This window comes from Eublepharis macularius, chromosome 4 (assembly GCF_028583425.1).
Source record: "Eublepharis macularius isolate TG4126 chromosome 4, MPM_Emac_v1.0, whole genome shotgun sequence".
Taxonomy (NCBI): domain Eukaryota; kingdom Metazoa; phylum Chordata; class Lepidosauria; order Squamata; family Eublepharidae; genus Eublepharis; species Eublepharis macularius.
In genome coordinates this window covers 70364204-70375676 of record NC_072793.1, presented here as the reverse complement: position 1 = coordinate 70375676, position 11473 = coordinate 70364204, and positions in this window count along the sequence as shown.

Below are 11473 nucleotides of genomic sequence, written 5' to 3'. Positions count from 1 at the left end.
AGGGGATTCCCCGCCCCTGCTCCCCCACCCCTCCCCCACTTACCTAAATGGTGGGGGGCTCGCACCTTCCCTGTGGGCTCCCCCGCAGCACTGTGTGCTCCCGTGTGCAGCAACCACCAGGATCGGAACCGTTTTAGCTCAGATCACGGCTGCTGCAGAGCACGGGAGTGCTCCTGCGCTGCACAGCGCCTGAAAACAGGCCTGATCCGTGGCAAAACAGGCTTGTTTTCCAGCGCTGCGGAGTGCAGGAGAGCTCCTGTGCTCCACAGAGCCCCCAAACGGGCCCATTTTTGCACAAATCGGGCCCGTTTTCAGGCGCTGCAGAGCACGGGAGCACTCCTGCGCTCCGCAGCACCCGAAAACGGGCCTGTTCTGCCACAGATCAGGCCCGTTTTCAGGCACTGTGAAGAGGAGTGCTCCTGCGCTCCGCAGCGCCTCAAAAACAGGCCCGATCCTTGCTGAAACGGGCCTGTTTTGAGGCACTGCGGAGCACAGAAGCACTCCTGCACTCTGCAGCACCTCAAAGACGGGCCCGTTTTAGCACTGATCGGGTCCATTTTGAGCCCCTGCGGAGCCTGGACGTGCTCCCAGGGGCTGCGCGATGATGTCACTTCTGAAGTGATGTCATCGCACCTGTGGGGGCGCGCGCATGCTTGCGCTTTGCACGCACACATCCCCTCTCCCCCAAGGTAAGTGCCAGGCCCCTATCCCCCACCCGGAGGTTGAGGGGGCCTGGAAACCCTACATATTACTCTCATTCTGCAGTCGCTCCATTGGTTACCCATCAGTTACTGGACTTAAATCAAAATTTTAGCTATCACATAAAAAGTACTTCATGGCTTTGGTCCCTCATATCTACAGGACTGCCTCTCTTCCTATGCTCCACCACAGCAGCGCCACTCAACTGAACAGGGCCTTCTACAGGTGCCACCTTGTAAATGGACAAAATAAACAACTGGATGTACACATGTATTTTCTGTTGTGGTCCCTGCCTTATGAAATAGTTTTCCTGATGACATTAGGAGGGCTCCCATTCTCCTGTGTGAATGTATGACTTCCTCTATCTAAATTATATTCTTTCCTTTCTGGAATAAAAAAAATGTCTTTACTGTTTCCAACTTTCCACCTACCTCTCAGATGGCAAAAACTAAGGCACATGTGCTAAGGTAATAAAGGGCACAGTAGTATTTGCAATGTTGATAGAAATGAAAGAATGTATACTTTTAAAGTTCATAGATCTATGCTAAATAGTACCATTTTTAGGCTAAGTTATCAATTATGAATTTTATGTGATTAAAGCAGTAAAATAACAGGAACTTTCTGACAACTGATTCACAAATGACTGCAAAAAGATTCCAACCAAAAACAATCCCCGAAATGGTTTATGCAAATGAGCCCTTATTCTTTGCAAGCAAAACATCCAACAAAAATAAATCACAATAAATAGGAGGTTTCAGAAATAATATGTGTATAGAGATCCAGTAATGACTAACTGTATCTATTAGTTTCATCAAGTATTCTGTAATTAGAGTACAAGTCTAATTAGTAAACAAGTGACCTTCTATTTGCCAAAGTACATTCAGATGCCTCTGTTAGTGATTATTCTACGCATCGCTAACAAGATATTGTATAATTAACAGACAGCAGAAGCTTCAAACAAAAGAATTACAAAAATATAGACAATTGTTTTTCTTCTTATAGGAAGGAGTAGCATTGCCAGGCTCATGACTCTGAAAAGATTTTCTGAACTACTTAAGTATGGCACACTTCCTCTTTTAATCACAGTTAAGAAATCTATTCCACCACAGAGTTCTTCAAGCCTACTCCTCCTTTCCTATCACATGTAAATTACCCCTCCGTTTAATGTTTGGAGCAAACCGAGGTTGATTTTATATCCTGATACAGATACTTTTCCCTTTTGTAATAACTACAATCTATAGCTTGCCTCTGTGTTGGGAACTCTGATTTGAAGCTAACCAATATTAGCTAAACCACCCATACAGGTGAGAGTTAACCAACAATAAACATGCCCTGGGGGTCGTAACCAGGTTCCATGGGACATACAAGGTGGAATGATTTCAGCAGACTTTTAACCAGCAGTGATATATAATAGAACCTATTCTACCTGCTTGGTTTTTTTTACTGTTGGCTGTGTATGTGGGACTTCTTAATTGTTGGGTTGTTTTTAGTTTTAATATATAATATTCATTGCTGTTTTTAATGTTGTAAACTGCATCAGGCCTCATTTGAGGAAGAAGTTGTATAAAAATCAAATAAATAAATAAATAAATTTTATCATATCTTTGAAACTGAAAAGGAAGTGGCAATTTGTGTATAACAAGGAAGAAGGTAAAAAGAAAAACATGCAGGGCGGCAGGACTTTCCCAAGGGTTGGGTAATGTTAATCTGCATCAGGTCTAAGCTACAGTTCCCTACAGGAAGTAGAGGTGAAACTATATATACTTTCCTTTAAATTAAAAATAGAATGTGACCAACACAAAATTATCACCAATTTTTCTAGCTCTGGGCTGCCTTCTTACATTGCAGTCTCGTACACCAATTCTATGCCTTTTGGAACTTCTTCTATGAGTGATTCCGCACTTTCAATCCTGTTTATAGATCATTTGGAACGGATTTTTTTGTGTGCAGAACAAAAAATCCACCTCAAATGATTGAAAAATTGCACTGAAAGTGCATTATCCAGCGTGTGCAGAATCAGCCTATCTACCTTAAACCTGTTCTGTATCCTTCTGGATGTGCACTATATACCTTTGGAAAATAATTACCCAATATGAACTTACACAACTAAACTCATGTCACTCTCAGCAATTATGCTCTTGAGGGATGCATCTTTGTTGAATGTGGTTAGATGGGAAACTATCAGAAAATCCCATATATTATGAAAAGTAGGATATAAATGAAGTAGATTTTGATTTTTTGTATTATGGTATGGTTGTTTTCAAAACTACAACTCTGAAACAGATTAGACAAGGGTACCAACAAAACCCATGTGGTACAATGAAGAAAACAAGAATTATGCTGGAATGGATAAACAACACATATGATTCTGTTGTTTCTGGAAGGATACAATATCTGAGCAGGATGGACAGCAAGCACCCATGCTCTCTCTACAATTGCAGAGGAAGGGGGAATGGCTTCATACTTTGCCTCAAGCTAAGCATCTAGTCTCCATGTTTTTCAACATTTAGCCATGATAGTCAAATAGAACCTCCATTTTTAGAGGCAGCATACCTCTGAAGAAAAGTTGCTGGGGAGGCAACACCTGGGAAAGACTCTTGCCTTCTTGTTCTGCTTGCAAGAAGTATCTGGCTGGCCACTGTATGAAACAGGATGCTGACTCATCTGCTATGAACAGGAGAGCAAAGGAAATACCAGGAACAAATCCAGGTAACACTTTCCTCTTCACATACTGAGTGAGCACTTGCTAGGTAAGAAGGGAAGGTAACTCTCTATAATGTAGTTTTTCATCTCACTGTCGTGATGTGACAAATATAATATGAACATAACAATAAAACATCTCTTTCTTTCTCTCTCCCCTCTCTCTGTATCAGTTGTTATGAAACATATTCACTCTCTTTCAAAGCAATATTTATGTATACACTGCCCTATGGTTAGCAATACAAAGCTGTAGCTACAACAGAACACAACCTTTAATACCACACAGGTAACAAGTCTGGATTCCATCATTAGGGATGGAGTCAGGGTTTCCAGTCCCATAGTGACACACAAAACAGGGCTTGTTGATGAAATAAAAGCCATCACAACAGATATTTCTGAAAAAAATCTCTAAACGGTCCAGACAAAACTGTACAGAAGTCAACTATCTACATCCATTACCACTCCAGAGTTCCTTCAAGTTAGTGTGGCAACTATCTGCATAATAAACTGCAGTAAGACACAACAGCTTTGACTTTCAGTTACAAGCTCTGCTCATCATAGTAATTTTGGTAGATGAACTACCCATAAGAGTCATAGAATAAATTCAGAGTGGCTCTTTCTAGAGCCAGTTTTAAGAAGGAATGCTAGCATGGCAATGGGCTGCATCCTTTCATGTGGTCCATATCTTCAGATATTACCTCAGCAGCATGAGGCACAGGGATGGGGGAGGCTGCACAAAATAATCACTAAGAATGAGCTGCATAGCAGTATCAAGCTCAACTACCTACTTTCATCATAAAATCCTACCTACAACAGAGTTATCCTACACATTAGGCTAAGCAGAGCTATACAATCTCAAGGTAGATGTATCAGTTAATTTTTCTCTGGCCAAAATCTTCCTATGATTCACTACTGGCAAAGCTTCCCATCTCTACTCCTTTTCCTTTCAATTCATGACTGCAGCACAGAATTCTAATAGGGTGTTTTTCTTCAACTCAAGAATGCCGGCAGCTGAGGCTTTTGCTTAGTCATGGAATGGGGGTAGGGTTTGTTCAGGAGGCAGTTCGGGGTGGTTAGGGGAAGAGAGTCTAGAAGAAGTCAGCTATCAGGGGAAAAATCAAGAGTCTAAACATCTATAAATACTGTAGAAAAGAAACACTGACACGCATAGCTTGTGAAAGGCTAGATGCAACATCATAGCATCCAAAGGAAGTTACAGTTCCACAGCAGAAACATTGGTTGTAAATATATTTGTTTTCAGATGGTGTGTCATCAAGGAGTAGAGCTTGTTCGGTTTATGTGTTCGTTTTTTTGATCAAGATTTTAGATTTAATGTTTATATTACAGGAAGCCACTGCTTAAACCGTAAGTATAGTCGCTATTCTACTTTCCCTGGTATCCAGTACAAACTACAGGCTTGTAGTTAAGAGGGTTAGGTGGGGGTGGAGAACTGAAGCCTCTTGTCTGGCAGGCTAATATCCTTGAGGTCAACTGCTGAGTACTTTTGCATTTCTTTTGAGATGAGGTGTATGTTTTTTGCATAAACCAAGCCACTGGAAAGTAGCATGTCATTCAAATTTATTGTCTGTGGAATTAGGGGGGGAAATAGCCTGGATAAGGCACACCAATAGGACGCTTCTTCTATCACCTTTAGGCCACAGTCCTAAATGCTTACCTGAATGCAAGCCCTATCAAAGTCAATGTGACTTACTTCTGAGTAAAGAAGGTGATTAAGGCATTTGCTAGGGAGAAAGAAACTCAACTCCAAAGGCTAATGTTCTCCCCATCCACAGCAGCCTCATGGAAGGCCTACTCACAGCCTTACATCCCACCCACAGTCTCATTTGGCCAGCTATATATCAGGAGGGCGGAAGTGGAGTGGGGGTGGTAAAAGGCTCCAGTTTGGCCCTACTGCATGTTTAAAAGGCGGCAGCCTGGGCATTTGGGACAGTCTGACAGTATCCCTTCAATCTGTTGCTCCTGACAGACAGCATTCCCCACAATCACAGCAAGGAGATGAGGCTCAGCGTACCTGACAGACTAAGTATGGGGGAAGGGTGTAGAATATTACACTGGCTAACAAAAACTACCCAGGGATGAAGTTTTGGGGGCAGAATCTCTTGCACCTGAACAGCAAGAACTGCTTTGACTGGGGGTGGGGGAAGAATAGGAAAGCTGCAACTTATCACATGAGAAAGAAAGTGGTGATGCTTTCTTCCAGCTCCTTCCAACTACATTGTTAAACTTCAGCAGTCAGCTCCACAGTGGGTAGGCAGCACAGACAAAGGGGTGTAGTTGATTTCACAGCAAGTGAAAAAGCAAGCTGTGGCAGCCAGCTCCAATTTCTACCAGCAGTGTGAGGGAGGAGTCCATGTAAATCAAGCAGACTTACTCTTTCTGTGTGTGCACACACATGAGTGTAGTTAGCTCTGTGGCTTCCCTTATTAAACCTAGAAGCTGGGTGTGCAGAGGGGGGGACACAGCTGGACAGGCCCTCACACATATCCCTGATGATGGTGAATGTACCCAAAGCAGATAAAAGTGTATAGAACTGACTAGACTTTTGGGAAGCAATACAGAGTATCTTCCTGGGTAGAACAGGCAACATGCAAAGGAATACATAGTTCCTTGTGTGCGCTCTTACACGATTCTCTTGCAGGTCTCTTCTTTCCAGAAAGAAAAGGAAAACAAGCCTCTTGCAAACCACAGCTTGCAGACAACAGTGAGTCAGACCTAACATTCCAAAGTCCATCAAATCTGCTGGCACCCATAAAAGAAGCAGAAGTTAATGTTACACGAGTTCCCAGTCATTTGTGAATCTTGGGATTGCTTTCTGGAGCCAAGCGGACTGCTCAAAACTAGAAGTTCTAACAACTGGATCTTCTCCAGGGTCAAAACCTATGCTGAACCAAGACCTGAAGAACCTGGAATCAATGAAGTTGTGACCCGATTTCCTCCCAGATCAGTATGTCTTGTGTTGGTCTTCTCTCCTTCCCCTTCAGGCTCATCCCCACTCTGGACACAAGGGGAACTGCCTTGTGCCTATGTGATCTACAGCCTCGACTGTTTTAATCAGCTGCAAATTAAAAATTACAGCCAACCACATCCATATTAAAGAGCAAAAGCTGCTGGTCTGATGTTCATTGTTTCTTTTCCTGAATTTGCTGCACTTTACATTCATCTATTCACACAATGAGCTACCTGTAGAGTTACTGCATAAAGACATTCAACTCTTCAACTCCAGCAGTGGTTGAAGCATTGTTGCTTTACAGGGTGTTCAATCCATACAAAATAAACACAAAATTATCCTTATTTGGTTTCCTTTGAACAAGCTCTTCTAATCTCAGATATATAAGGGCTGCTGCAGGTTTTTAATGGTGAAACAGAATTACACTTTCTGCTTTAGACTGTATGTTTCAGGAACGAGCCCTGGTGCAATGAACAGGCTCTATTAAACCCTAGATCACTCCTGTTCTCACTGTCTTCATGCCAACACACATTTGTCTAAGGGCCTCCCTCTTACACGAAGTCCTGTGGATAACATGTTTTACATGGCCTTCTCTTGTTTTGGCATCTAACCTCCAATTCGGCCAGTGACCTGCATTTTGTTTACCTTGCCCCATTTTCAGTATTGTGCCTCAGAAATGGTTAAATGCATGCCCTACCTTACCAAAGCGGTTTAGGGACCCAGCAGCTTCTGAGCTGGCATTGTCAGTCAGGTTATAGTATTTTCTTCCTATCTGGAAAATAACTACAGCCACTGCATGAATCCTTGAACACATTCAGTACTGAAACACAAACTTTCACATTTCAGTAAGGAACGAATCAGCAGATAACCTCCTCTTTCACTGCAAGTGCAAGTCTAAGATAAATTGTTGCAACAAACTACATTTCAGAGGTGAACAAGTTAACTCCTCCCTCCCCCCTCTTTTGCCTGTGGCCCAATCAACTCAGCCCTGAAGATCTCTGTCCCAAGAACACTGCCAGATACTCACTAAGGAAACTGCTCACCACCCAGAGGATCCCACCCCTTACATCTGCAAACTGCTGAAACGTTAAACGGGCTTAATATTAGCCAATATTAGAGAGCTCCTTGTCAGTGCTTAGTACGTAACCCTTGCTATTCCATTTGCTTTCAATGGTTTAGTAGTTCAATACATATGCTGGCTTGTTCATTTCTGTAAACTAGATTCTGCTTCTGTGTCTTCAACTGCAGCTTCATCTCCAGACAATATAAATGTCAATGCTTTTTTACTTGCTAATTCCTGCATATTAACCTGCACTGAAGCGAGTCACATCATTTTTCAAGTCAACTGGCAAGTATACATATAAATTCCCAACTAACAATAAATGTCTATTTTTCTGGACACTGGTGATTTTTACAGCAGTGAAAGGCAAATTCAACAGGTGAAGCGTCACTGACTCTTCATGTAGAAAACACAAAAACTGTATCCGTACATCCATGTCATGCAATCATTGAAGGCAAGAAGTCCTGTCAGAAAAAGATGGTAACCTGGTACTTCTTGATGTGTTACTAGTAAGAGAGCTGTGCAAACTTATACAGAACTCTTTGTCACCTTTGACATAAAAGCAGCTTGTAATAATAACAACTATGCTTAGCTAATGCCTAACTCTGAGTGGTGAACAACGTCAGTGTAGTAATTATCCCTGCACTACAGCTGGGGAGCTTGGGCTGAGAAGGATGGCTTACCCAAGGCCATCTGCTGAGCTCCTGGCAGCGACGGGTTTTGAACCAGCGAGTGCTAATTCGCAGCTCACTTAACCATTATGCTAGTATGCAGCTATGTGAAACATAGGGCTCTAAGATACTAAAAAGGGGTTAGTTTCTGTACTTCTATGCCTCGTTTCAGGGTTGAAGCCATGTTGGTCTGCAGTAGAACATCAGGATTTGAAGACCAACAAGATTTTCAGGGTATAAGTCAAAGCTCTGATTAAGGGAGCATTGACTCTAAAGCTTATACCCTGAAAATTTTGTCAGTCTGTAAGGTGCCACTAGACTCAAATCCTGCTATCTATCCCTCAAAGTACTACCTTCTGAACAATAACAAGACTGCTTTTCATTCTGCCTGATAGTTCCAGACAATTCAAAAGTCCTTTGGTTATGGAACTGGAGGACTCCTTTGTTAATGGTGACATGATATCTTATACTTTAACAGTTTCACTGATCAATTTGTATATATATCACAGATAAGAAAAGTCAGCAACAGTCAGAAAGGATATAAAGCAACTAAAATTAGGCCATCCATCCGCTATCACCTGAATTAATGCTGCTTTAACTTGAACATATTTTATAGCACATTTAAACAAAACAATAATTCAGTTTACTGGTAGTTATATTATGATGCATCACAATGCCATTGTTATTAAAAAGTTCAATTAACTAATGTATTTTGAATGAACCCACAGTCACTGCAAAGTGATATGATAGTAAGATAATAATAGGTCTGCTAATGCATAGATGGTACTGTCGAGGAGGTGATTCCGAAATCAAAATAAGGTCCTTTAATGAAGCATTTCATCATTTCCACTGTGAAGAAGGAGAGATTCAAAAGGATTGTCCTTAAAGTAATATCCCTTCCCCAGTTCTTCTGCCACTGCCCAAGAGGACTGAATGACACATCAGATGTTTCAGTCTGGACCTATAATGTCTCATGTAATTTCACCCTATAGGCTAATACTACTTTCATCCATCTGAATTTACATCCAATCAATTTCATTGGGTGATCCCATTCTAGTATTATGAAACAGGAGAGTGCCAAATGAGGGCGGTGGGAAGAGAATTTCAGTTCTTTTAACAAAAAACTTCATATATAGTATGCAGCATCACCAGATGAAAAATTTCATGGTATGGAGATAAACGTTATCATCAATGCTGATTCTATAGATAGATAGATTTCTTTTTTAAGGGTTTTTGTAAGAATGTAGAAATTCCTTTTTCATAGGACTACTAATTTAAGAGAGATAGTCACAAATTTATAAGCCCTACTAAATGTTGCACTGTTGCTAATTGTATTTATTACTCAGTTATTTAATCTGGTTTCTAGTATCTTTTGAAAAACTAAGCAATCGTTATACTGCTAGTATAACTAATCTAACAAGTTTAATAGGAACTGATCACTAATATTGTAGTATTACAAAATCAATAATCTGTTATTTTTACTACATTCATCGTTTAATATGTTGTTTGTTTATGAAAAATTAATAAAAATAATTTTTAAAAAATGCTGATTCTCTGAGCCTGGGCAGACTGTGAGGGGGAGGGTAGAAGGGGTTGCATCAGTGCTTGGTTTCATGGCCCTTCTTACATGCCCAGGGTGGTGCCAATCGCCACCTTGGGGTCACGTGGTGATTTTCCACAGGCTGGTTTGGTTAGGGATCCTGGAGTTGTGTTGCCATTTTCTGGGCATGGAACAGGGGTCACTAGGGCAGTCGAGGGGGTGAATTTCCTGCATTGTGCAGGGGGTTGGACTAGATGACCCTAGAGGCACCTTCCAACCCTATTATTCTATGATTCTAAGTTACTGTTAAGGGCACAAGACAGAGTATGATAAAAAAAAGTTCTCCTTCTCTTTCAGGATTGACAAAAAACCCCCCAAGTTATCAGAATCTTACTTCTACCTTACTGTTCAGGGTCAGCACTATAAGCTTTGAAGGGAACTACAGTTGCTTCCTTTCCTTGTGAAATTATGTCCATTCTTCTTCATGTTCTCCATCAATGCGTAAGAGACCAGCTCCCTGATCCCGTTTATTGAGGTTCACTGTCAAAATCCAAGTACTTGTTAGATCATTTTTACCCACATGCTTATCAGCTCGCACTTGCAATCCTAAGAACAGGTTGATGAGGCTGTGCTGTTACAACTAGAGATGTGCACAAACAGGAAAAAAAAACCAAACAAGATGTTCGTTGCCATCCACGAACGGGGACTCATGAACATTTATGAACAGGACCTGTTCATGAAATGTTCATGGTTGGATGTTCGTGGGGGCCAGCAGGCTCTCCTCCAGCCATCATCCAAGTTTGGTCAAGATCCCTACTGCACTACTCCCAGAAACCTGACCTGAGCAGGCACCAGGAAAGGTACCAATAATAAATAATAGCTTGGCCCCAGAGCCTGGCAACAGCCCTGGAACCTGAGGGTGGGTAGATCCCTACCACACCACTCCCAGAAACCCTACCTGAGCAAGCAGCAGGAAAGGTACCAATAATAATAGCTTGGCCCCAGAGCCCGGCAGCAGCCCACCACACACACAAAAACTCAAGCCTCAATGCACTCTCCCTGTCTCTCTCTCAAAATGCCAACAGCAGCAGCCTCCCACTCCACTGTCTGCTGAAACTGAAAGCCAGAGATGGGAGCACAGTGCCTTTTATAACCAGAAGTCCCATAGAGCAAAACTGGAGGTCTGTGGTTGGCAGTCAGAACTGCCTAACAGGGTTTGGAGGGATGAGATTGCTACATGGCTACAGAAGACCTCCCTCCCCCCTGCTCTTTGCTCCCTTGTAACAAATTTGGAGCTTCACACTTGGAAGGAAGACCTGCCTATCAAGCTAAATTGGACTTAGACTGGGGTTTCCAAGACAACAGCAGGAGTTCAGACAGAGTTTATACAATCCCTGCCTATGTTGCCAAGGGAATTGATTGCAGGTGCCAGACTGTCTGGCTTAATGAACGACTGACGAACGCAATGAACGAGGCTTGCAACGAAAATTGTTCATTTAGAATGGGGCCTCATGAACAGCTTGTTCACGAACAGCAGATTGGGCTGTTTGTGGCTTATTTTTGTTTGTACTGCTGTTTGTGCCCATCTCTAGTTACAACCTTCTATTAACATTGTCTAAAATACATGCAAGTGGAAGCAGAAAACACTGGTGCAGTGCAGTTAGCATATAAAGAAATGGCAAAGCTTGTATGGTTGCCTCCTATGGTCCAGTTCACAAGTCAACTCACTACAATAGTTGCTGCTGCCGCTCCATAGTTGACTCATGTAGCACGTTAGTTAAAAGTGCTATAACTATATACGTCACCACATCAGCAGGCCTGACAAGTGTAAAAAA